Raw genomic sequence first — 24125 nt, 5'->3', positions numbered from 1 at the left:
ACCTGGATGTTTTAGCTCCCCGGTGGCAGTACACAAAACAAATGTTGCTTGGTATTGACACTGACTCGGTTCGGAAGCGCCTCGGGCTCAGGCATCGTGATGAGTCAACCACAAACTGATCTAAGAGCAGTGTGAGGAAGCTTCCTCGCCCCAGATACTTCATATATTGGAGGCTCAGATTAAAATGCAGCAGCTTTGATCCTGTTAATATGATGCCTGCCATCTTTTCCTGCCACCTTGGGAGCACAGGATGATTCGCCTCTTTCTGCCAGCAATCAGCAGAGTGGGCTGGGACTGTGGACGTTTCTATTTTTATTCTCCTCACCGGGTCGGGCTCTCAGTCCTCAAGTATAAATGTTCAGGTGAGAGCTCAGTGTTTTTGCACACACATGCATTGCGGTCACTTCTCTTTACAGTGAGCCACAGCAGGAGGGTTTCCTTGATTGCAATTTTGTCATCTCGCCGTGTTTGATTGGAATGTTCCTACTGAAAAAGCTAAATCTGAGAATCACTTCCTGTTGCTTCATTTGACTGTGTGAGGTTTTTCTTTACAACATGATGGACAGTTGGGTTTTTACCTTTGTACCAGGTTCTGTCACAGAATACTGCAAGTTCAGGATCAACAACTGGAAAAGACGTTCATAAAACAAAATATAGTATCTGTGGTGGAGGTAGAAAAGGCCCATTTGTGTCTTCAGTGGAGTTTTATTGTTTCCCATAAAGCAGATATATATTTCTTGAAGCACACATCTCTACAGCGATAGTAAGGTCAAACTCTGATGACAATAATAAAGTCAAACTCTGAGTTTACAGTCTTATATCCAGTCTTATATCTTGTGTCCATGAGACCTATAGCAGGAATGACAACATGTCTTTGATGACACAAATTCAAGGTAAGAGAAAACTCGTCTCAATTTAACACACACCAAAGAGCTTCATCTATGTCCTTCCTCACGGCTACTTTCCTGCTTCTGTCTAGACATGAACAGAAGTATTATTAATTCAGAGGTTAGAGGTCTGTCTGTGAAAAATAAACTAAATAACTTTCACATGTCTGCGCACGTTGGATGGAGGACGGGCTCTGTCTGTTCTCCTGCTGGTTATTCTGGGATATAACAGTTTCCCAAAGCGAGGGATAAAAAAACATGCTCGGTGACGACTGGGGCACGCAGATGTGATATGATGACACGCAGCTGTAACAACAGGAAGAAACTAGTTGTATTTTTCAGGGTTGGAGCGTCGGTGGACTTGAGCTTAAGAAACAGGCTTAAACATCTTTCACCTCAAGTTTTGTTGCATAAAAAACACATAATTTAGTTAGTTTCTTACATTGATTAACCCTGCTGATCATCACAGCAGCAAACAGACATAACAACACATTTACTGTCTCCCATTATCAAAGTGATAAATACTTGAATTTCATCCAGTTTTATTAGAGTGCAGCTCTTTCGTTACTTGACATAAACGTTAATTTTCTGAAAGTTAATTAATGAATCTGACGGCTCTCCAAAGAAACCAGAACCGCCTTCAATGATATCAATGAGCCTCGCACTCTTCTCCCCAGAGAGAGAAGCAAACAGGGTCTGTCTTTTGTACATGTCATATCTCCTCCAGCCCATGGTGACCACAATATGTCTCAAACACTTTGGCTCACAAAGGACAGATCGACACCGAGGAGCCAGGGGAATTGGAGCATTGTGGGAAATGACTTCCCTGTGGCCATTTTGAACACGCCAGGCCATCTTCCCCCATGTGTCGCCTTCTCTTAAGCTTATCCAGAGGCGTCCTCTTCTCCTTCCTCTCTCACCACGTAAGGATCATAGCGCTGCACTGACGGAGACAAGCCAGCCCAGCTGATGGTTACTAAACACTGCGTGGCGGCCTCCAGCACACGGAGGAGTCACTGAGGAACCGCTCTGCACAAGCAGATCTGCTTGTAGTTTATATGTGCGGCCCAATCTGATTATGTATGCAATGATATGTACAGTGCTGTATACTGTGTAAAACTGTATTTTAAAGTATAAACATAATAATAACTGTATTTGTAGAGCACTTTTTAAACAAGGTTCGAAAGTGCTACACAAAATCCATGGCAAAAGAAAATTCGGTTTAATTCTAAGCACCAAATCATGACTTAATAAGGTCGAGACCTTTGAATGTACAGAGAAACCCAACTGTTCCCACAGTGAGCAGCACTCTGGTGACAACAGGGAACCGCTTCACAGCACTAGACCACAGCAGTGTCCGTCCAGGGTGGTGATTTGGTTTCAAACACCACGACTGGCTCTTTGAAAAGCACGAGGGAAAATTACAGTTTATTAAGACTGTGGTTTTTCTAACTCCAGCCAAAAATTCTAACAAGTTTGCAACAAATTCTAAGACGTACGATGTGGCACTCAGTCCAGCACATAGCTCCACCGAAGCCCAACAGTCCACTTAAACCGTAAATGGTCTGTATTTATATAGAGCTTTTCTAGTCCTGGTGAACACTCAAAGCACTTTACAGTAAAGATTTGACATCCACACATTCACACACATGGAAATATGTTCAGTAGTCTTTGCGTAATTCTGCTAACAAACACACAAACCTAACATCCTTGGCGTAGGTAATTAAAATTGTTAATTATAAGCAATAAAACTACAGAGACTTCCCCCCCAAGAAACATAACCATAGCAACTCAAGTGAGTTCATAATTACTGGGCTATATAATAATCTTTTCTGCACAAAATGACTCCACCTGCGACTATGGGCACGCAGTCTGGATTTTGTCTACTGCTAATTTAAATTGAAGATCACATAAACTGATGAACACTTAACAATCTATTCCATCTTTGGGTTTACATGAATGCATCCAATTTCCTACTTGCCCAATAATAAGGTTTTAATTTGTATTAATTTAATAATGTGGAGTCTAATTTAACAATCAGAGATTCTACAGTTTTGGTTCTGAACTGCCTGTAAGCGACATGAAAACGTGTCTGTCTGATGTCAACCTCCATTATCGAGTTACAGGATTTGATTCGATGAACACGATGGGACATGAAACGCCAGAGGACGAAGATTTTTTTTAAAACAAGGAAATGGGAGAAATGTCGGTTTCTACTGAAAAGGAAACATGGTTCAATACCAACCTTGACAGGGAAGATGCAGGATTTAATTTTGTGCTGACAAAGAGTTCTTATCTAATGTGATAAATATAATTTTACTTCCATTTAACACCCTCATTTTGATCCACGCTGCTCGATTTGCACAGTTCACCGAGTAAACACGTGAGTGGGTTTTGCTGAAGCTTGACAATGTTTAATAAAGGACTCATCTGTCACCTCTGATTACATCTTCGGGCTTCCTTTAACAAATAAGGTTAAAAAACTGAGATTTGTCCCATGATTCTAATAAACTAGATCCTCATCTTAACAAGTGAGTTGATCAGTGCATCAGTTGAATATATTTGGTTGCGGCACTTGCCATAATTCATCCAAATGTAATTACGATGAGCTGCAGAAAATGGAAAGTTCTGTGTTTTCTGAACATGAGAGGATGGGACAAAATGTAAATGATGGACCTGAATATGAGCAGAATCTGTCTCGTATCGGTCCACATTACATTTATTGAGGATTTCGTCTAAACGACCAAGAGTCTACAGAGATTCTTGAGGAAAAGATCAATAAAGTCACTTTAATACATCGTCTTAAGAACCCTCTGAATACCATAATGTTCCTGAAGTAGATATTGATATATTTCAGTCTGCAGCAAAGTAGTGGACTGACTGATCCAAACAGTCAGACCATTATCGTGGCTAAATTTCAAAGCTTTCCATCCAAAGTCTTAAAAATCTCACATCAGGGGAGTTTTCAGCATCTATGATATTCCTCACCCGTGTGCTCCCAGCAGTTAAATGTGTGCAGGTGCCCTCTGCAGCAGCCGCCTCTAAAGTGCAGCTCAAAACAGTTTAAAACAGAAAACAGCTTCCTGAACATGAGGTGAGTTTAGAGGAGGAATAAAACCTCTTGGCTTTGACGTCCTTGTGGCCAAATGTGGAGCCACAGCACGCTGAGATTGTGAACTAGCTAAATGTCACACGTTGAGGATTAGGGATCAGGTGGCAGCTAGTGGGAGGAGACTGAGACATTTCTGGATGTGAGAGCAGGTAAACAGTAACGAAGGATGTGAGGGGGGGGGGGGGGGGGGGGGGGGGGGGGGGGGGGGGGGGGGGGGGGGGGGGGGGGGGGGGGGGGGGGTGCACAGTGCATCAGTCATCGGTGACAGCTTTGACAGTCACACTGAGCTTAGTAATCAAGAGTGAAGTGGGTTCTTCACTACATCAAATCAGACAGTGATGCTCATTACTCATCTCTGTTATCTGCGTCTGCAACCACAGCCACAGAAAACCTCTCCAGATACTCTCAGACACGCACACGCACACACACACACCACACACACACACACACACACACACACACACACACACACACACACACACACACACACACACACACACACACACACACACACACACACACACACACAAACATATACAGCAAGTGCTGAAGTATTAATTGGTGCTCATTAATCACAATGTGAAATTAAAGCTCTTTGAGGAATGTTTGCAGCTACAATTCCATGCTTGAAATGTGTTCAAAATGTATGTACTTTTAAATGTAGCCTCTATCTCATAGTATTTAATACTAGTGTAATGTAACTTTATATCAATAACCTGACAGTGGTGAACTTTAACAAAGAGAAGAATCAATCTCTGCAAAATTGTGTGTATTTGCTGCCAAGCCTGTGTTTTCCTAAAGCCTGTAAACGAAGAATGAAGCTAATTGTTGTGTACTAGTACATCATGTATAAAAAAAAGGCCAGAGCCCCTCGTCCTTTGCGTGAATGTCCACTCCAGCCCTTGTGGTCACAGCTGACTTCACTCCATTGAATTAGCACAGAGCCTTCTGGGTTACAGGCTCAGGGGCCATGTCGGAGCCTCAGTGGTGAATATTAGATTGCACGCCTCCAGATCTAATTAAAGGAAGCAACAGGACAATGTCTGCATCTCAAATGAGACCAGGGGCCATCAGGCATCCTGACTCCCGGTTGGATTTGCTGATTGGATTGATTTTGTGCGTATGTGTCAGAGAACAACAGAAGGGAGAGATGTCCCTTTCTGTAAATATAATGAGGCCACTTATATGTGTTACACATTCAAAGGGAAATTAGCGATTGTATATGATGCTGTAAATGTATTTATATTATTAGTCATATTAAAGATTCAAGGAAAAAGTCAATGTCCAGACACTTACAGTATTTTCTTCCAGTCTTCTCCTCCAAACAGCAGCTCACTGAAAAACAAACAGCTTGGTGTTAGTGTCCAGAGTGTAAACAGTAAAACATCTGCCTGTGAGACATGAGCTGCACAGGAAACATCACAAAACACACACAACGGTATACTATCCAGATACAGTGCTTGTAATTAAAGACAGAAAATTAAGACGTTCGAATCAAGTTTCCTTGAAAATTAAATTAAAGGGCGACAGTGGTTTTTTAAACACAGATGTCCAGCATTAGCCTCGAGCTATACGCCTAATATGAATAAAAATCACTTGTGCCTGCAGGCAGAGGGTTTTACAATAGTTAACAAGTGTAGTGGCCGTTAATTAATACAGTTCAGTACCAGTATAATTTCCCAGTGTCCACTATCAGATGATAAAATGTAGGTTAATACTCCAGGCGTGTGGCAAGTTAACTGATAATTAAACTAGGTGGTTTTAAATCCATCCTTTTCTAATGGACAAACCTTTAAATACTTTTAGTTGTGGCCGAAATTTACAGCAACCGGCTTTTACAACACATTGATAACAGAAGTCTGACTCAAATATAATATAAATTAACAAAATATTGGCATTATATACCAATAATGCATGCGAAAACCTGTGATTTTAATTAGTAAACCCAAATTTTTATTTAAATGTTGAGTTGTGGCAGTGGTTGAGAAAGGAAATTGTCTTTTTCAAGCAAAGATGACCAAACTGCAGAAGAAAGACCGATTGGAGTAAACTTAAATAATAACTTGTGTCTTCTTTCATCAAGCTGTATTAAAGTTTTTAAATTCTATTCTAAAACATACACAAAAAACAAACTTAGGATGAGTTCTCAATTTCTCATTTGGCTTTTAGCACCTGAGGAGTACAGCTGGTGTGAAATTGGGCAGAAATCATTGGGCGTGCATTCAGTCAGTGTGAGTTTCATCCAGTTGGGTTGTTCTGATGAAAAATTGGTTTCACCCAGAACCTCAATCCCCAATTTAAAAATGTTAATGCGTTCGACAATAATTGGTGACAGCAAAGAGTGGATCTCATTTGCAGGAAGCAGATGGCGCACCATAAAGCAGTGATGCATTAACAACATATGCTGGGCCACTTTAATAGGTTGAAAGGACAAATATGCTGCAGGAATCAAGCTGGGTTTTAGGGAAGGGAAAACATCAAGGTCAAGTCCAACTCTGACAGGACCAGAGTAGAAGTGCACACTGGCTCCATGTTGATTCTTAATTGGCCCTTGCAGAGATACTGCTGTTGAAAGAAATCTGTGAAATTCAGTGGCCCTTCAGAGAGGTGAGGCGCCATCCTCCTGACAGAGCGGCCAATATCACACCAGGGCAGGGGGGTGCAACATTTGCCAATCAATGAAACTCTATCAACTCTGACTCCTCATGTGTTCAGTTCCTTTTCGTGACATTTTCTATAACACACAATTTGCCTCCAATAACGTGGATGAGAGCAACATTTACCAATATTTATCACTTCGTCTCAACAGAGAAACACACAGATGGAAAGAAAACGGTCGAGAACGTTTGCTCCATTGATCGCGGGAAAAAGCAGGAAATCAGAACCAGATCTGTCCGGCTGTCTTCCAAAACATGATGCTGTGCAAGATACAAACAGCCGCTAATTAGAGGCTGATATTTACCAGCGGACAGCAGGAGGGCTTTGAGAGCCAACGCTGTGCTTTTTACCGAAAAGGTGTTTCATGAATGTGTAACAGTCATGTGGGTTTGAAACAACAAACTCCTCGCCGCCTGCCCATTGGGATGCGAGGTCCCAAAATAGACTTCAAATTCCCGGGGATACCAGTCCGCCCTCGCTGGCAGTCATTGACTCCCAGTAAGCCAGGTGAAGAGGGCCGAGAGATGCGTCTATTTTAGAAGCAGCGGGGTCAAGAACAGACTCTTTACCCAGAGCGATGGGGTTTAAGAGCTCCAGGGCTAAACTTTGCTGTAAGAGGCCTGAGCATAAGAGGGTCAATGCACTCAAATCACATGTGGGAACATGTCCTGACATCTAAAACAGTGTTCATCACGAGATCTTGGTAATTCATTGAGTTTTTGTATGTAGAAGTTATGATCAGCATAAAGAGGGGGAGCAATGCAATGAATTGTAAAGCAGAGAATGAAATAATGTAGATAATAAGTCTTTTGGTCTAAATGTCAAGAGGAAAGGATTTGAAAAAGCCCGTCAGCCGCTTTAAATCGCACTCGAACAGTTGAAGCGGACATAAATTGGCACGATGGGCTCGTTCATCTTCCATTATCCTAATCCTGAGGAGGAAAGTGTCCAAATATCCTCATCTGTGTCTTTTTTGCCTGTTTCACCGCTTTCGTAGCTGTTGCATCATCACAACCTCTTTCATTTTCTTTTCATATTCAAAAGAGCCCTCTTACACTGGGCTGCATTCACACTAATGTCCCTAACAAGCATCCTGGGAACCTGCTGCAGGTGAGGGAATAATTGGCAGAAGCAAAACAAGAGTCAAATCTTTAAATCTCCAAACAAGCAGCTTTTCGAGGCCTTCAGTTCTGGATATGGTTCAAATGGCATCGTCAACAGGGAAAATTACATTGAATGTTACTCAGTGAATATGAGCTAACAGTAGATGTCACTTTACATAAATACATGAATGTCATCATCATCATAGAACACGCAACAGCTCTTTTCTCATCTTTTGCATTTAGTCCCCGTGACCAATGTGTGGACAACAGCAGCAGGACACAACAATATCTAGTGCTGCTCAGATTCAAATATCTGCCAGTGAGATAAACAGGAGACCCTCCCACTGTCCACAGACAACACATTAACTATTCTCCCGTGTATACAAATGCTGCAACTCACACACAATATAAATCTCAAGGCTCATATTGGTGTTTTCGATCTCAACATCTATTTAATAAGAAGCAGAGGGGACCGATGTTTAAGTAACAATAGGGCCTCCCAGGTTTAGCAGCAGGGACACACAGCCAATATCCGGTGTGGAGATATTACCCTCGAGAAGCTCGGGCCTTCATCACTCTCTGAATCTCACGCCATTCTCTCCTCGGAGTTTGAAGGCCGGATCGGAGTTGATTCCATTGTTTTCTTGAAGCCGGTCATTTCCTTCCCACCAGACAGCCAGCCTTGACAACAGCCAAATCTGAAGGCCTACTTGAATTCGCCCGACAGAGTTTGGCACGAGGATTCCAGCCAGGCTGTCAACAAACAGCCAAACGATGACTACACCTCCAATTCTGCCAAACCTTTTGCACAGGGGCACTTGTATTTTAGTGGGACGTAATGAGGCTGCCATACGACACTGTCTGGCATCCCCCCCCCCTGTTTTCGAACTGTTTACACACGGCACTGCCGGCGTGTTTTGTGTTGAGAGGGACATCTGGAGCTTGCACCTCTTCTCGCTGCTCCTGAAGAAGTAAATATGCAGACAAGCTTTTGTTGTCGTTCCTGGTGATGTGGTTGTCGTGGGATAGAAGCGTTAAAAAACAAGAGATTACAGGAACTAGCCTTTGCCTTTATGAGTATAATTGAGCCAGGTCAGTTGAAAGATCTACACAGTTTAAGGCTGTGAAGCGTGTTCCCCCTTTTCTTTATCAGTTTTGAATAGAGAAATTCAAAGCTAGTACCACTTCTCTTGAGATGCATGTAATGAGTCAGTCCTGCATATTTCATTCCACATCCTAGACTGTGAGCTGGAAAGTCAAGGAGTGCATTAAGGCAAACCTCTTTGCAAATGACACAAAGTGCAGTTCATCAAATAAGAGAGGAGCCATAATTTTTAGGAGTGAGACTCTTAACTTCTTGTTTTTTTTTCATAGAGCCTAGCTGAGTCATGTTTCTAAAAAGCTCATCCTTGGACTGGACAACTTAATAAAGGCATCATCTGATTTATCAAGCATTACAAAACTTAAAATTCGGAGAGATTTATCCAAAGTGTCGCTCTTTCCTCGAACAAAAACAGATGGGCCGCCGAAAACTTCACAATTATAAATAAGCCAGGCTCCATCAAGGTCAGGCATGTGTTTTTTTGTTTTTTGTCTCCAAGCCACAATCTGCCAAAAGCAGGCAGGTTGGGTTTGATGCCCGTTCGCTCATGTCCAGGCCAGAACCTCAGAACTGGCATCAAACAAAAACAGGTATTTTAAATCAGCTTCGGCTGATAGAGAACCAATCAGCACCGAGGGATGAGCGGTTTGAGTCCCTCGCAGGCTACATGAGAGTTATGATCTAAAATCAGCAGACCCAGAAAGTCCCCTGGTGCTTATGAACAGAAACACAAGGGGCAATGACTAATGAGACAAGCTCCCAACGAAGCATTTATGGATTTAGGAGCGAAAACTGGTGTTATATTTTCTACTGCAAACACATAAAGAAACTAGAGAATCTTAGAAACTCTGAGTGGGTCCCCTTCTGCATTTGTGCTTCTGATGCTGATTTCCTGAATAAACTTTGCACTTTCTATGGATTTCCATGATAAACAACTCTCTGTCACTATGATATGTGTTCAAGCTCCATCTCCTTGGAGTATTACCAGTGAAACCGTATGAGAATGGCCCAGCCAACCTAATTTCCCTACATCAATTCTGCTCTGCCTCTGTCTGTTGGAGCCGGAGGAATAATTAAATGTTTTGTCTGCTTTGTTTTTTTCTTTCCGTGCGAAGGAGAAAAGATGGGTCTCTGCTGTCAGTTACTGTATGATCTGGTACTCCAGCCTGGCTCCGGCCTGTCACTCAACGTTTCTCTCTCTTGACATCAAAACATTTGATAATCACACTGCTACAGATGCCGGAGAGGGGAACAGCCCGGTGCGCCGCGACTGCTAATTGTGCTGCCTGAGATGTCTCTGTCATCGGACTAAATTGCATGACATTTAACAATAAATTGCATTTTTGCCCATTTACTTAACTGAATGGGCAAAAGCAACAATCAAAAATCAAATTGAATACAAATGAAAAAATGACAGGATTATATGAAACAGGCGTCTCCAGTGTCGGCTTTGGTTCGACTGAACAGAAAAAAGACAGAAGCTGATGAAACAGACTTGTCAGTATGAAGACAGGTTTCCATAGCAAACTGAGATTAACATGTGTTTACTCCACTAACCATGGCAGCTACAGTGATTGTACACCACTATCTCACTCACTCAAGTTACACCAGGGGTCGGTCGGCCGAGTTTTAATATGATAATATAAATATATAATAAAATATCGCGAAAAGTATCCGACATCAGACATCTTTAGTAAGATTTAAAAAAATAAAAACATTACCACATTACCAAAAGGATCTAGTTTGAACAAAAACACCCAAATCAGTTGAACCAGACTTTACAAGGAGCTAACCCTTCAAACTCCTGAGTAAAATGCCAAATGTGCAAACAGATAAATGCCTGAAACTGTCTGACACTACGCAGAATGCAAATACGATACAATTACATAATAGTTGTGTTGATTGGCAAATTGTGGTCCTTTAACAACTTTCAGCAACATGCCCAATTTAGCACATTTCCAAAGTTCCAGTCTTGTTATTCTGACAATGTATCCGCAGATGTATGTAAACGGGAAAGTAATTGGAAATGGTTCCTACATTGTCGAGCCCTTTTGGCAAAGAAAAGTTTAAAATATCAGCAAACAAAAAATGCTGACAACAAATGTTTGTGAAAGGCTCAAACTGCCCAACCACTAAATCGTCTGCGCCCTAATTCAAATGGGGTCTGTCTTCTTTTAGAGGCTTTTTAACTGGTCACAAGGAGCCAGACTTGTGCAGAAAACATGAAGATGCACATAGATGTTTTCCTCCGACGGAGCCGGCCAATCGCGATTACCTTGGAACTGCAGACAGCCGCATCATGAACATTACTACAACTCAGCTGAATGGAGCAAATGTGAGCACTCAGCATTAACTAAATGAGGTACTATGTATTAAGGATTGAATAAACAAAGTGAAATGTTTAATGAAATGCTGCTTTGGGTCTGGTTTAGAGCTACAAAAGAACTTCAGTAAGCGTCTGGGGAGGGTAGAACGTCCTTGAAGCTGGCACTCAAATCAGACAGCATAATAACATTCAGATGGTCTCCCTGCATGATGATGACACGGCATTGGCAAGCCCCGTCTCTCTCTCTCGCGCTTTGCCCTTGAATGATACAGCCTTTGCCCTTTTTCGCATTTCCAAAGTTCCTGAAACTTCCGTCACAGGGTTTTCTGCTCAGTGAAGAAGACAAAAGAAGAGACAACGTCACAAGCATTATCCGTGCCTCCGTTATTGTGTGGCTAAGCACCTGAGACACACAACTCCCTCCTAATGTGGGGGTTGAAAGGTAAGCAGACTTTGCATAACTTGAAGCCTCACATTGTTTATTGGAAGAGACAACCATGACCGTGTGCGGCATACTGCCAGGCTCAGAAGTCCCCTCCCTGGTCAGGATGACCCACTTTGAGCCGAACATCGATCAAACACTCTTTAATTTGAAATGGAGCATCCCAAGTCTCCGCCACACTAGCTCAGCTCTTTAAGGTAAATCGCTCTGAAGATTAAACTTAGATCTATAACGCATGAGAGACTATCTGTCTTTGCTCAGGTGACACACTCCTGGATCTTCTGAGATAAACGCGGCTGCTGCTGCTGAGCTATTTTATGCTGCAGGGTTACAGAATATGAGCCAACGTGGAGAGTGGATGAGACACTCTTTGAACTGTCCCTTGTCTCTGCCGAGGGCTGATCAGGGCTCAATCCTCTCATGTAACATAATCAAACTGAATGACAGCACTCAAGAGTCTGCACTCGGGATAATCATGCAATCAAATTGCATTATTTCGCTTCCGCAGGTGCAAAGCGAACACAGAGCAGTTGCCATTGATGCTAATTTGAGTCTCATTTGGCTCATTTGCTTCGACAGATCTCTGCGGAAATCATCAGGCCATGATAGGAGGGTTTTCTTCATATCTGAATGTGTGGTGATGGGACTGGGGTTTCACACACTATCATTTGAGTGATAGCAGCTCTATGACTAGGTCCACGTTAAACCATTCATTTACAAACTTATACAACCAGCTATCTTATCTATCTCCAGGTGAGATTCCAGATGTCCAGTCAGGGCAAACAAATACTAACTTTTAATCATGCAGGACTTTGAACATCGTCAGATTATTATTTTGGCAGGGAGGGTGAAATGTGAAATATATATATATAAATTACCAGCTAGTGTGACATCCACATTATTGCATCAAAGCGTTAGGGCTTCAAGATGGTGGCTAATTAAGAATGCAATGTAATTATGTGTTGGCAGAGCAGGACAACCTTTCTGATGTTAATGTGAAAACGGGCATTGTTACTGCCTGCAGATGGCACATGAATAGCGAGCTGACAAGAAATGAAAAAGATCTCGCTGAGCAAGAGTCTTTTTGCCAACGCTGACTTTACCAGCCCTGTTTTAAGGGTTGCTAGGCAACACTCATTAGTGTGCTCCACTGATAGAGTCGGGGGGGAGACGGGATGTACAAACTTAAAGTTTGACGTCTGCTCCGAGGCAATTAAATCTCTTTAGGGACAGTATGGGAATGGACGCCAGCACCCGACACACTGCTCTGGTGAACCGGAAGACGTTCTGTGAGGCCAAATGACCGTTTGCATCACGATGTTCAGCACATTCCATCAATTACAGTCTCACAGTGATTAGTCAGTATGTACAGTATGTCTTCTGTGTTTGTTTTGATTTGTGTGTTTTATCGACTACGAAGAGGAAATATATGTTTTATTTATTTTTCAGCCTTGAGTGAAACGTCATGATTGACAGTTCAGACCGACTTGTGATTGGTGGAGCATGTGACCTCGACCTTCACACCGATATCAGGTTTTCAAAATACTATGGAAATTGTTTGCTTTCGTTTTGATTTAATTTTCAATCAACTCGTGTTTTTGCATTTAAATAACAGCTGCTGGTGTTTTACTCTATCACAGCCTTTTGAAACTACTCCCAAAAAAAATGTGAATGATGGAAATGCAGAAATGGATCAAAATGAGGGAGGGTTATTGGAGAAAATCCACATATTTGTGTGTTTAAAATGGGCAAATGTGACCCTATAAGCACAAATCCCCAACCAGCACTCGAATTAAATACACACACACAAACAGGACCTCGTTCAAACACACTACTCCCTCACATTGATGCTTTTCATCTTGAAAAGGTATGTTTTTGCCCTTGTTACTGTGCATACATTACATCTGATCACACACATGTAGATAACACATCCTGTTCCCGCTCTGTATTTTTCTCTAGTTAAGAGAAAATACGATTTTCCGCTCATCCTAACGGCCGTTTCTTTCTGTGGGAATCTTTAAGATGTTTCTCGTCTAATGAGCTCCCGTGAAATTTGGTTTCCACAGCAGATGATGAAGCCTCATTGTGTCCGGACCCAACGTTTATTTGTCCTCCTCTCTCCTCCGCGTTAAGTAGATGCATGTCCTTGAACACACGGACACAACGAGGCAATTTGAATTTTGAAGAACGGCCAAGTGGACGTTTTCGATCATTACCTTAAAGCCAGTTGATTTGAGTATTATTCAGAAGCCATTTACTGGAAACATGAGAACCAGACACTGTGAAGGTCAGTTGTACAGGAGGGACTTTGATTCAAGTTTTCAAGCCAATATTTTTTAAATACACAGTTATTGGTCAATATTATTATTCCTCTTCTATTATTATTCCCGACATGCTTGTTTTTGTCCCACTGTCCAGCATCTAAACGGTTACGTCATGATATCAGGACACAAACACACAAGTACACACACAAACTGCATCATCTTGCAGCCGCATAGATTAGACTGTTCTAATCAGGTTTGTTTGATGAGAGCCTGGTTTGACTGGGGCATGCAGCTGGCAGCAGAGGACGTAAGAATTGAATTAGTCCCGCTGTAGACAACACAGTAAAGCTCAGTGGAGGTTTGTTCCTGAGCACGAGCACAGGCTATTTACCATAATGTTAAGAAAAACCCCAGCATTGCCGATAAGCATTAGAGGGACTGTAATGGGCAGCATGTTGCAAAAGCTTGTTGTGTTTTGTTTTTACCGATATTCACCCAAAGAAATACAGATTTCATAAAGAAGTTATGGGATAATTGGGTTCAGCTCTTCAAAATGGGGAGAAACGATAACTGCCATTTGGATTGTGCACCAGCACCTGTCTCAAAAAGTACATTTTAAAAAACTTAGAAACTACCAAGTGGCTACATAGCATTTAATTAATCCAGTTTTCACCAGGATCTAATCTAATCTAATCGTGACACTTGTCAGTGAGTTCAAGTGAAAGGCCTATTCACACCTACGTTTTAGAATAGCATTAAGGCAGCAGGGTGAAGGAAAGACCTGGCTGGCTTGTCACAATGGCATATTCAGTATGAACCTGTAATGACCTTTTGTTTCATTAAGAAGTCAGAGCAAAGTGTCCTGCACATCAAACTGAAAAAGAAAAGACCAAGGTTCCTGACAGGTCCGACCATTATTTGTCAAACATCTTCCTCTTCTTGAAACTTTTCTTTTGAAAGGAACAGAGAATTGAAATAATGAGGCCGTGGGCAGCAGCAGCAGTTATAGGTTAATGGCGGGCAATCAAAGTTGGCGTAGTCTCTATGAATACGTTTTGATGTATGAAAGGGCCAATTGTGTGAAGTTGCGAGCCACGGCCTGACTGAGACGGATTGATCAGCACCCACAGTCATGGATACAGGTTAGATCAGAGCTCAGCCTGACTGGGAAAACTCTCACGTAAGTTCAGAGGTGCTATCTGATCCACCGGAGTAATGACGCAAGAACTAAGGCGACCAAAGCGTCATTGTCTCTCTGTGACACGGCTCGCTCTGCTAATCAGTTGTTGTTGCTCTGGCAGAGATGGACTCGAGCTCCCCAGCTCAGGTCCATTATCCATAATTAACAGAGCAGAGGGCTGCAGATGAGGCAGAGAGGCTCTGTGGAGAGAGAAGTGTGGGTTGCATTAGCCGAGCTCCTCCATCATCATTTGAGCAGATTCAAATAAGCAAAAGCCTAGAATTACCCCTTTGCAGCGGTGGTACGCCTCCGACAATTCAGGTTTCACTTTGAATCCATACTTTTCCGGACTCATGTGTATAATATACTGTATGTAGTAATAAGAGGCCTTTTTGGGTGTAGTGGCTTCCAGGTTTGATTGTATATGATTGATATGATTGCAGTCAATAATTTCACTGCAATCATATAATATGACTGATTTTCATAGAACTCATTGTGTTGAATAAGGGTCAGGAAAGTGGTTTAGCAGAATATTATGATGCAACATGCAAGTGACATCCATTAGGTTGACCTCTGACCTTTGGAACAAATTATCCTTTTATCTTATTGGACATTTGACCCTTTGACCCTTGAGCACCAAATTCAAATGAGTTCATCCTTAGTGCAGATTTTGAAGAAAGTCCATAAAGGTGTTCCTGAGACATAACATTCACAAGAATTGCACAGATGGACGGAGATGTAGATAAACATCAAACTGCTGCCTCCAGTAACGGTTACCGAGGAAGCAGGGGAAATTAACTAAACTTCTTTAACCTGCAGCCTTGACGAGGCACTTTGCGAATAATCTTTTGTTATTTAAAGCACATTACATGTTCATTTGATCACAGCGCCTCCTTGAATGCAAGTGTTTCCCATAACTTCATCATAAAGAGAGGATTTACGGTTAATCACACCAGGTGGAATGAGGTAATGAGTATTCAGCGTGGTTAAGTGCAGGCTCCGTCGACATTCTAATCAGCTTCCTTTTCAACGGTGAACAGAATCGTTATGGCGGCACTTATTATCCAGACTCACCAGCGGCCCAGACGCTGAAGCCCGAGGACAAAGTTAAATCAGCGCTTTCATTTTCTCTTTAAACCCGAATCGCTCAAACACATTACACTAAAGAGTGTTGGACTCGGAGAAGAAATTGTTTTAACATCATGAAACCCACGAAAAGGTTTCAGCAGTCAATGAGAATTTGACCTTCATGTGTCGGCAGATCCACAACGTATTTCTTCAATATGTAACATATAATGTTCTGAGCAGGTGTTTGGACTAAACCACTCTATTCTGGTTGTTTTCTCTTGTTTGGCCATGATGCACTTAAAGCTGCTGTTCCTGGTTGGAACTGTTTAAAACAGCAGCTGCTTCATAATTCTAGCCTTGGTCTCCCCCTTTTAAATTTGGCCTTTTATATAATAAATCCATTAGAAAGGTAACCTTGACCTTGATAACGAGCAGAGTCACTGCAACACGGTCCACTCTGCTTTAGATAACACTGTAACGCTGTGTTTAGACATGTGATAGAAATGAACCCGCAGCTTGCAGTTGATTTAGCCGAGATAAACTCCCTGAGAACAGATATACATGCAGAAGTCATTGACGGAGGATTAGTATGCAAAACTGTTTAATTTTGATTATCACGTCTTGTATATTCGGAGGCTAATTTGGAAGTTGGATATTGCATTGGTTCAGCTTTGGTATTATATCATGCATATAATCAATGTCAGTCAACCCTTTAATTTCAGGATGCTCAATTTCCCTATTTAATTGGAACTTAATGTCCATAGGAAAAAAGCCAGAATGAGAAGTGTAATTTCCCAGCTCCATTCTCCATTCATTATCAATGCGTGGTAAACAAAAGGCTTTCACTGTCACCGCAGTGTCAGCCCTCAACTTCAGAACTCATCTCGGTCCATTTGCATTTAAACATTTTATAGAAAAGCAATTAACACTTCTACAATAGACCCCTCTCCAGGAGAATCATATATAGATTACAAATTAGTGCCTAATGAAGATGCAAAAACAAGCCGGTGCTTTGGAAGTTGACTTATCTGATTATGCTTTCTGCATATGTTTATGGACAATCTCATTTTGAAAAGGTGATGAGCTCTGCCGGGAGTGGGCGGAGGGAGCGCTGTGATTGGCTCGTGTGGTTCTTCTGCTCCAGTTCCAGCAGAGATGTGCGTTACATAAGGAGGCCTGCGTCATCGCAGCCCGACTGAGCAGGTCACAATTGCTGCTCCTCGCTGTGGCATGTGTGTACATGTATGTGACGGGAATTGCATGAATTCCCAATTAAGCAAATATTAATAAGTTAGGTAGCATTTACACCGACTGTACAAAATGCGCACAGGGAGTTTTCCTGATGTCGGCGCAGACAAACCAGAGTAAGAATCCCCTTCAAATAAATTCTCTTTTGTTCAGTGACAGTTTTTGACTTTTAAGTTGTGATTGACATAGATTTAATAAAAATAAATCTATAGATAACATCAGCAAGTGAATATTTATGAGCCTTTTGGAATGAGATTCAGAGTTTGCTTGGAGATACGAGAGCTTTTCTTTTATAGAATAAACATTGGTTTTGCAAAGTTACTTGATATCTGCCCCCAAAAATCCATCTTCGTCACGTTGCATTCAAAATAACTTTTTAACAAATGCAGTCCGATATAACAGTCCCCCAATAAACTCTCAAGAGGGTGCAGTAAATATCAGAAACACCTCTGAAAGCAGCAAAGTTCAGAAGCTCCACAAGCTGCAGCCTCCGAAATGACCATGTTTAAAAGTCAAATCCTCCTGAGGACAAACATTAAGTATTTTAAAGACTTGGGAGCGGAGTGGAATCAAAGCCCCATTTCTGACTTGTTATTCCTGCAAAGCAGCTCCAGCCGAGCCCCTGTTCCCTCCTCAAATCACATGCAAATGTAATTTTATGTTACCAAGTTGGCTGCATCAGCTGCCCACCCACCTCCCGGGATATTTGCATGTGAAGATTGCACCGCTACACCAGTGAGAAGGTGGAGGGAGGAGATGTGAGGAGGGGGGCTGAAGCTGTGATGGAGCGGTATGTACCCGAAAGAAAATTCATATTCATCAGTTTGTCCTGTGGAAGCTTGTGGGACACCACAGATCTCAGAGCACAAGCAGCTGAACAGTCCACCAGCCCATGACTGTCAGATTGATGGATATGCAATGGAATACTGTGGTCTTGTGCCCTTTTTAGGCCAAGATACTTCTGACAGAGCCTCCACAAGTTTTTACAAAACGTATAAACAGTAATCAGTGAAATAAGACAGAAAAAGCAATAGCCACTGCTCCTCTACATGTTTAAGTCTCCAATAATTATAGTTATAGAATTGGAGGATTGTACATTTGCTATATTTGCTCTATGTGTTCCATGTGCTGCTCAATAACAAAAGGCAGAAAGTGCTTTTGCTGTATTGTATTTTACAATCCCATCTGCCAGTCGCTCTGGCAGATGAGCTCACAGTGGTTCTTGAAAACACCACATATTTCACAATCTGTTTCCCACATTCTGCTGTACAGTCCCTGCTCATCGAATGGATCGAGACACGGACCATTTCAACAGTTTGACCCAAGCCAATTGATTGGATGTAAAGAAATAAGAGCAAGTCTCACAAAGCACCAAATGAGCCTTGAAAAGCTCCTTCACGACCGAGCACCTCACAAACAACACCAGAGACAACCTGGTCTAAGAACATACTGACGGCTTTAAGTCATCTTTGTGTTATATTATTTTTGTTCAACTAGGCAAGACAGGGCTGAGTCATCAGACCTGAACATTTATATATGGTCCTGAAATTCAGAAAGATTGAACGTGGTGTTCAGATTCGACTAAAACATGACGCAAGAGATTTTATTGAACAAAACTCTTCCAGGATTGTCAAGATGTGAAGCGAATTGTAGCCTGAGGGTTCGTCTGCTTTATAGCAACTAATGTTCCCTCGTGTCCCTTTTTTTGCTCTGCAACCTGCGATGTTAGTATTAGGCTGGAAATGTAAAGTGACAGACGGCACTTAAAAGGTTTTGTTCCTTCAGGCAGCTGGATTTCAGTGTCAGGAAACAACCAGACTTCAAACCATGAGGTCGTGGGGCAACCAAGAGCATTTCATTTGCATCATGGGAAAGAAAATAAAACTTATCGAATCCATCCTTCTTGTATTTTGTTTTGTTGGGGGGGATGGATGGCGGCGATGAAACGACTGAAAATATAAAAACCATCCAAGGTTGAAACAATGACTAATGAGTAGGTGGAGTTAATGAGATTGATTGCGGTGACAACACCGGCAGTCGGGGCCAACAGTTTTGACTTAAACGAAGCTTGCGTTCACACATCCAGTCACACCAGAAAAATACTGCATCAATTCCAATCATTTCCATCAGAGAAATTATGCTAAAATAATACATTTTCACAGGGTAAGGGAAAAGGGAGGCAGTGTACTTTGTGTAAACATAAACTGCTCTAAGAAATAATTGTATAATACTAATGTAAAATAAAATACAGGCTTCCAGGACTGAACAATAGATTTTTTAATAGCCACCTTGACACCAACTCCTGTCTGAGGTGAGTTCAGGACACACACGGGAAAGAGCAAGAGAAAGAGTGTGAGAGAGGCAATGGGGCAAAGCCAAGTCTGATCCTTCCTCTGCAGCCGCCAGATGAGCACCCACCTGATCACCCCCCCTGGGAGCCGCTGAGCGTCACACAACAGCTGCCACTGCCACGTTTATTACCTATAGATTATTCCCAGGGAAATAGCAACTATCAGTCCTTAATTGACAGGCGCTAAAACACTGTACAGCTTGGGTGCAGTCAAATCGGTAAGTGACTGACAGAAAGCTGTTCCGATGACGGGAGCAAGGGGACCTGTCACAATTGGTGAAGACCCACTAAAGGTATGCCGCCATCTTGAGTCAGTGCAAGTGCCATCACTGTGAGTCATGTTTATATTTAGAAGGAAGAGGAGCAACCAGGCGACTAATGCTCATCACCTTCCCCGGTGGAAGCATTTGGCTGCGTGTGTGACAGAGAAAGGGAATATTTGACTGCGTGTGTGGATGCATGTGATCCACTGTCTGACCTAGAAAAAGCAGTTGCACCAATCAGAAGATCCGTGGCAGTTGGGCAACACACTCCATAGTATAAATAACTCGCCGTGTGCCAGTTGCATCCGTGATTACAGAGCAACAGAAGCAGAATAATGCACCTTTAAAAACAATAAGCCAGTATATGCTCCTGTACAGCAGGTGGGGCTACAGTCTCTTGGTCAACATTCAACACACGCTGGTGCCTGGAGGGGCTCCAGATAATATCCTCCTAGATAGGATTAGGATTGACCGGGGCCAAAAAGGATAATTATTTACAAATTAATTGATACACAAAGTCCAGTCTTCAACATTGAAACTGAATAATTTCATTATTAACGTGAACACAGGGAAACATCCGACTAATTGGATGATATGTCCAGTCTGCACCATCTATCACAGCCATCTCATGCTGTTTTCTTATCAGGAGGATTGGAACCTTATAACAGCAATTACAGAATGTACCAGAATATGCCATTTTCAATATGTCTATAGCACAATGTCTGTTGTTCAAAGCTTCAGGATCTTTCTCCAACTCATCCTGTGCACATTCAGTGAAGGAAAGTAAAGAACAGGATTCATCTCAGTGCTGTAAAAGGCTGATTGCGTCAAATGCTTCATGCTTGTGCAGCGAAGGCCATGTTTTCTCTAAATCTGATGATTTTGAAATGGAAAAATCACTATGGAAACTGAACTGAACAAGTGTTCCTATTTCTGTAGTAACTAAAAACTATATAAAAGATTCTAAAAGCCCACAGGTTTCTAATAACATCAATGTCACAGCCTTGCAGGGCTTTGGATAAAAATCGTAATATGCATTCATTGTTGAGGTTCCTGTAAAACTACAGTATCGTATTCCTGGAAAATACAAAGAGTGGAGGAGGGAGGGCTAATTAAAAAAATGTAAAAGGCGACACAATAGTATAATAGTGGAGCACTGCATCAGAGGTAATTCGTCTATTTTCTAGTTTTTCCATAGTTCTTTAAAAAGAACATATATGTAGTTTGAATCACGTTTTTCAGGAGCGCCGCAGGGTTCAACGGCGAGGGAGGGAATCTGAATGGAGGTCAACGGGGGATCTTGATGAACAGAAAGGGCAGATAACTCGGCAAGCGGCAGAAGATGCTTTGACCTTTTACTGCTCGTTTTGGAGCCAGAGGAGGGGCGGGGGGGGGGGGAGGAAGCTCCTGCCTGTGGTGACGTAGAAGCGCCTCAGATCTTTGGCATCTCTGCGCCTTCTTTCGCCAGACCTCCACCAACCCCCAGGGGGGCGACTGGGTGTCAGGGAAGACTGTCAGGGTTCTGGCTGCTGACAGGTCTGGGCGGCCATCAGGAGACTTACCAGGAACTTTACCACTCATCGTACGGGGAGAGTATCGGACAGCCTCCTTGGACAGATGAATTTATATATTCCTCGGGAAAATATTCCTTCAACCTTAGAAATCTGGTCAAGGGCACGAAGATTACATTTACCATGACAAGCACGTTTTTTTCTCTGTGGTGTTTTCATATAACCAAGAAAAACAGGACATTACGGTGACAACACCACAAACTAGATGAGTTTGCATTGAATCCTGTGGCCTTTTCAATTATTAATAGCAAGAGTTTGTCAACAGCATGCTACCTGATGAATATTAGAGTGTGTTATTATATCATGTGTCAACGGGTTCAGATATATCACAATAAACAAACCATAAAAGCAGGTTTTTCGATGTGAAACTCCAACCACTTGAGGGTGGGCTCGTTTTTCCTGGTATCCCGTCTTAGAAGGTACCTGAGGAAAATGAAAGTGGGCCTCATGAATGGGAACACGACTCTCTCTGGTGCTCATTAAGAACATTGGAACGCTCATCAAACAGACTTGGAAAGCAGAAGAATCTTGTTTTCATCTCTCCTGCTAAAATGTTGAGATGAGTTAAGAGACTGCACAGCTTTTTCTCAGTAGATTTTGGGCACATTTAGACAAATTAGCTTGGTACTGAAAAATTGAGCGGCAGCATTTCAATGCAATTTCAGGCGAATGTCAAAGCATAACCATCTTTCTTTGGGGAGCTTTCAACCTGATGAAAAAGAAGACATTTTAATACAAAAAATCTGCTTCCTCACCCACCCCTTGTTTAAGAAACTGCTAAGGAAACGCGTAGGAAAGTTTGAGTACACCCACAGGCCGGACCCTGGGGAGGACACTGCTGTTTCTACCAACGTAGCTGAAGTAAACACATGCCTCTCAAGATGAGGATGTCATGGAAATGATAATGATGTTCTCCTCATCAGGTGTCAGACTGTTAGTCACAAATACTTCACTGTTTTTTTAAACAGATTGCACATTAACAGATTCAGGTCTTGCAAGATGTATCCAGATCCATACAAATCTACTGCAAACTGGATTTAAAACGTCTTTATATCGGTAGCTTGATGTGTGTCTGTGGCTTTAGGCCTCGTAAATAGTATCAATCCATATCCACTTTAGCAGCATATGAGCCCTTTGGTTTCATGTCCCATGAATCTATGAGGAGAGACGAGGTCTGCACGCTGACTTTCATCAAGGCCGATTAGTCCGACACTCTGGATGCACCGTTTCCCATTTTGGAAATACTGGGCTGTATTAGGCGTGGTTATTTGGCTCTGGCTTCTGTTTGGAAGATGCCTGCTTGTTGCTCAATACAGGGTATTAGCTTTAAGTGAAGGAAATGGATGTTGACAGACTACACATGCACACAGAGTGGAATGTGCCGCTGCCATATTGGTAAATTAGAAAACCCTGGAACCTCGCGCCGTTCTTCTTTGTGAATTTAGCTCTTTAAAGTCGGAGGCTGACAAATGTACAAATATTTGGGCATCACCAACAGCAGGAGTACCAGCAAACATCTCACTTCCTCCCTGCTGACAAACATACAAATGAAAAAAACATATTCTGTATGATAATTTCTCTCTCTCTTTTGAAAATAGAGGGAGTTGAACTCTCACATAAAGGGCTTTCCAGTTGGGTTCAGTAAAACGCTTCCAAATGAAATACTTATTATCCCTTCTTAAAAATGCAAATGTGTGTAAATCTTCCCATGTTTAATACATTTTTTACAACCACTCTTAATTTAATCAGGGAAACTCTACTTATATGTTGATGACATGTTTGAATATGTTCTAATATACTGATTAGATGTCATTAATGTACTTTTGGTGAAAATAATTTGCATTCTTTCTTGTCGTGCCAAGGATTGAGATTTCAGAGAGTTCAGAACTTCTATCAGAATAATATGAGATTTATTCATTATTAATCAACATTGAGTTTTAAAATTCCAAAGGGACGTCTTAGCCAAAGATCTCCTCCTAAGCTTGTTATTCATGTGTGATTATCTTTGAGGTATTTCTGGCACTCTGTAAAAAACCTTAAGGTGTTGCAGGATGTATGTTCTCCCTACAGAATAGACTGTGTGTGACTCTAACCTGTTATTAGTCGTCATCTCATTACACATTTGCTGGATTTTTTTCTGTTCTTATCGAGACAGTATTCCTCAAGGTGACCTTGAACCTTAAAGGAAATCTATGGCATAGTTTGAGTGCTTCCTCCCATGGCAGTAAAGATAATACTTGAACATGGCGCGGCTAAATGCAGACGATCGATATTGTTCCCAGGTATCGATTTGGGGATTATTACATCACCAGTGTACATCACAAAGACGCTCCCATGCCCCCTGCAGGTCACAGTTATGGAGTAAAACGTGGCATTCACAGATTAAAGAGGTATGGAGAGAGATTTGGGGCGTTTTGTGGTGCAGTCCTTCAAATAAGTCCTAATCCACAGGACAAATGAGAAAGAGTGTTGTGGACGCGTGTTGAACGGCCTTTGCTGCTCATCTATCTTGTGGCACACCGGCACTCCAGCCAGTACCGGCCAAATAAAC

The 24125-nt window shown here is 42.0% G+C and overlaps 1 protein-coding gene across 1 annotated transcript in view; it reads right to left on the bottom strand.

The window, feature by feature from the left end:
• Positions 1-24125, bottom strand: part of syt1a (synaptotagmin Ia) — a 124943-nt gene that overhangs the window by 86093 nt on the left and 14725 nt on the right. Inside the window, exon 2 of the mRNA XM_034577986.1 lies at positions 5296-5334. The gene's annotated coding sequence lies outside the window, so the exon portion shown is untranslated. The remainder of the gene's footprint in view (positions 1-5295; positions 5335-24125) is intronic.

The sequence above is a fragment of the Hippoglossus hippoglossus genome, chromosome 23 (genome assembly GCF_009819705.1).
Source record: "Hippoglossus hippoglossus isolate fHipHip1 chromosome 23, fHipHip1.pri, whole genome shotgun sequence".
Taxonomy (NCBI): domain Eukaryota; kingdom Metazoa; phylum Chordata; class Actinopteri; order Pleuronectiformes; family Pleuronectidae; genus Hippoglossus; species Hippoglossus hippoglossus.
Note: the sequence above shows the minus strand (reverse complement) of the source record. Positions and strands in the feature narration are given on the sequence as shown.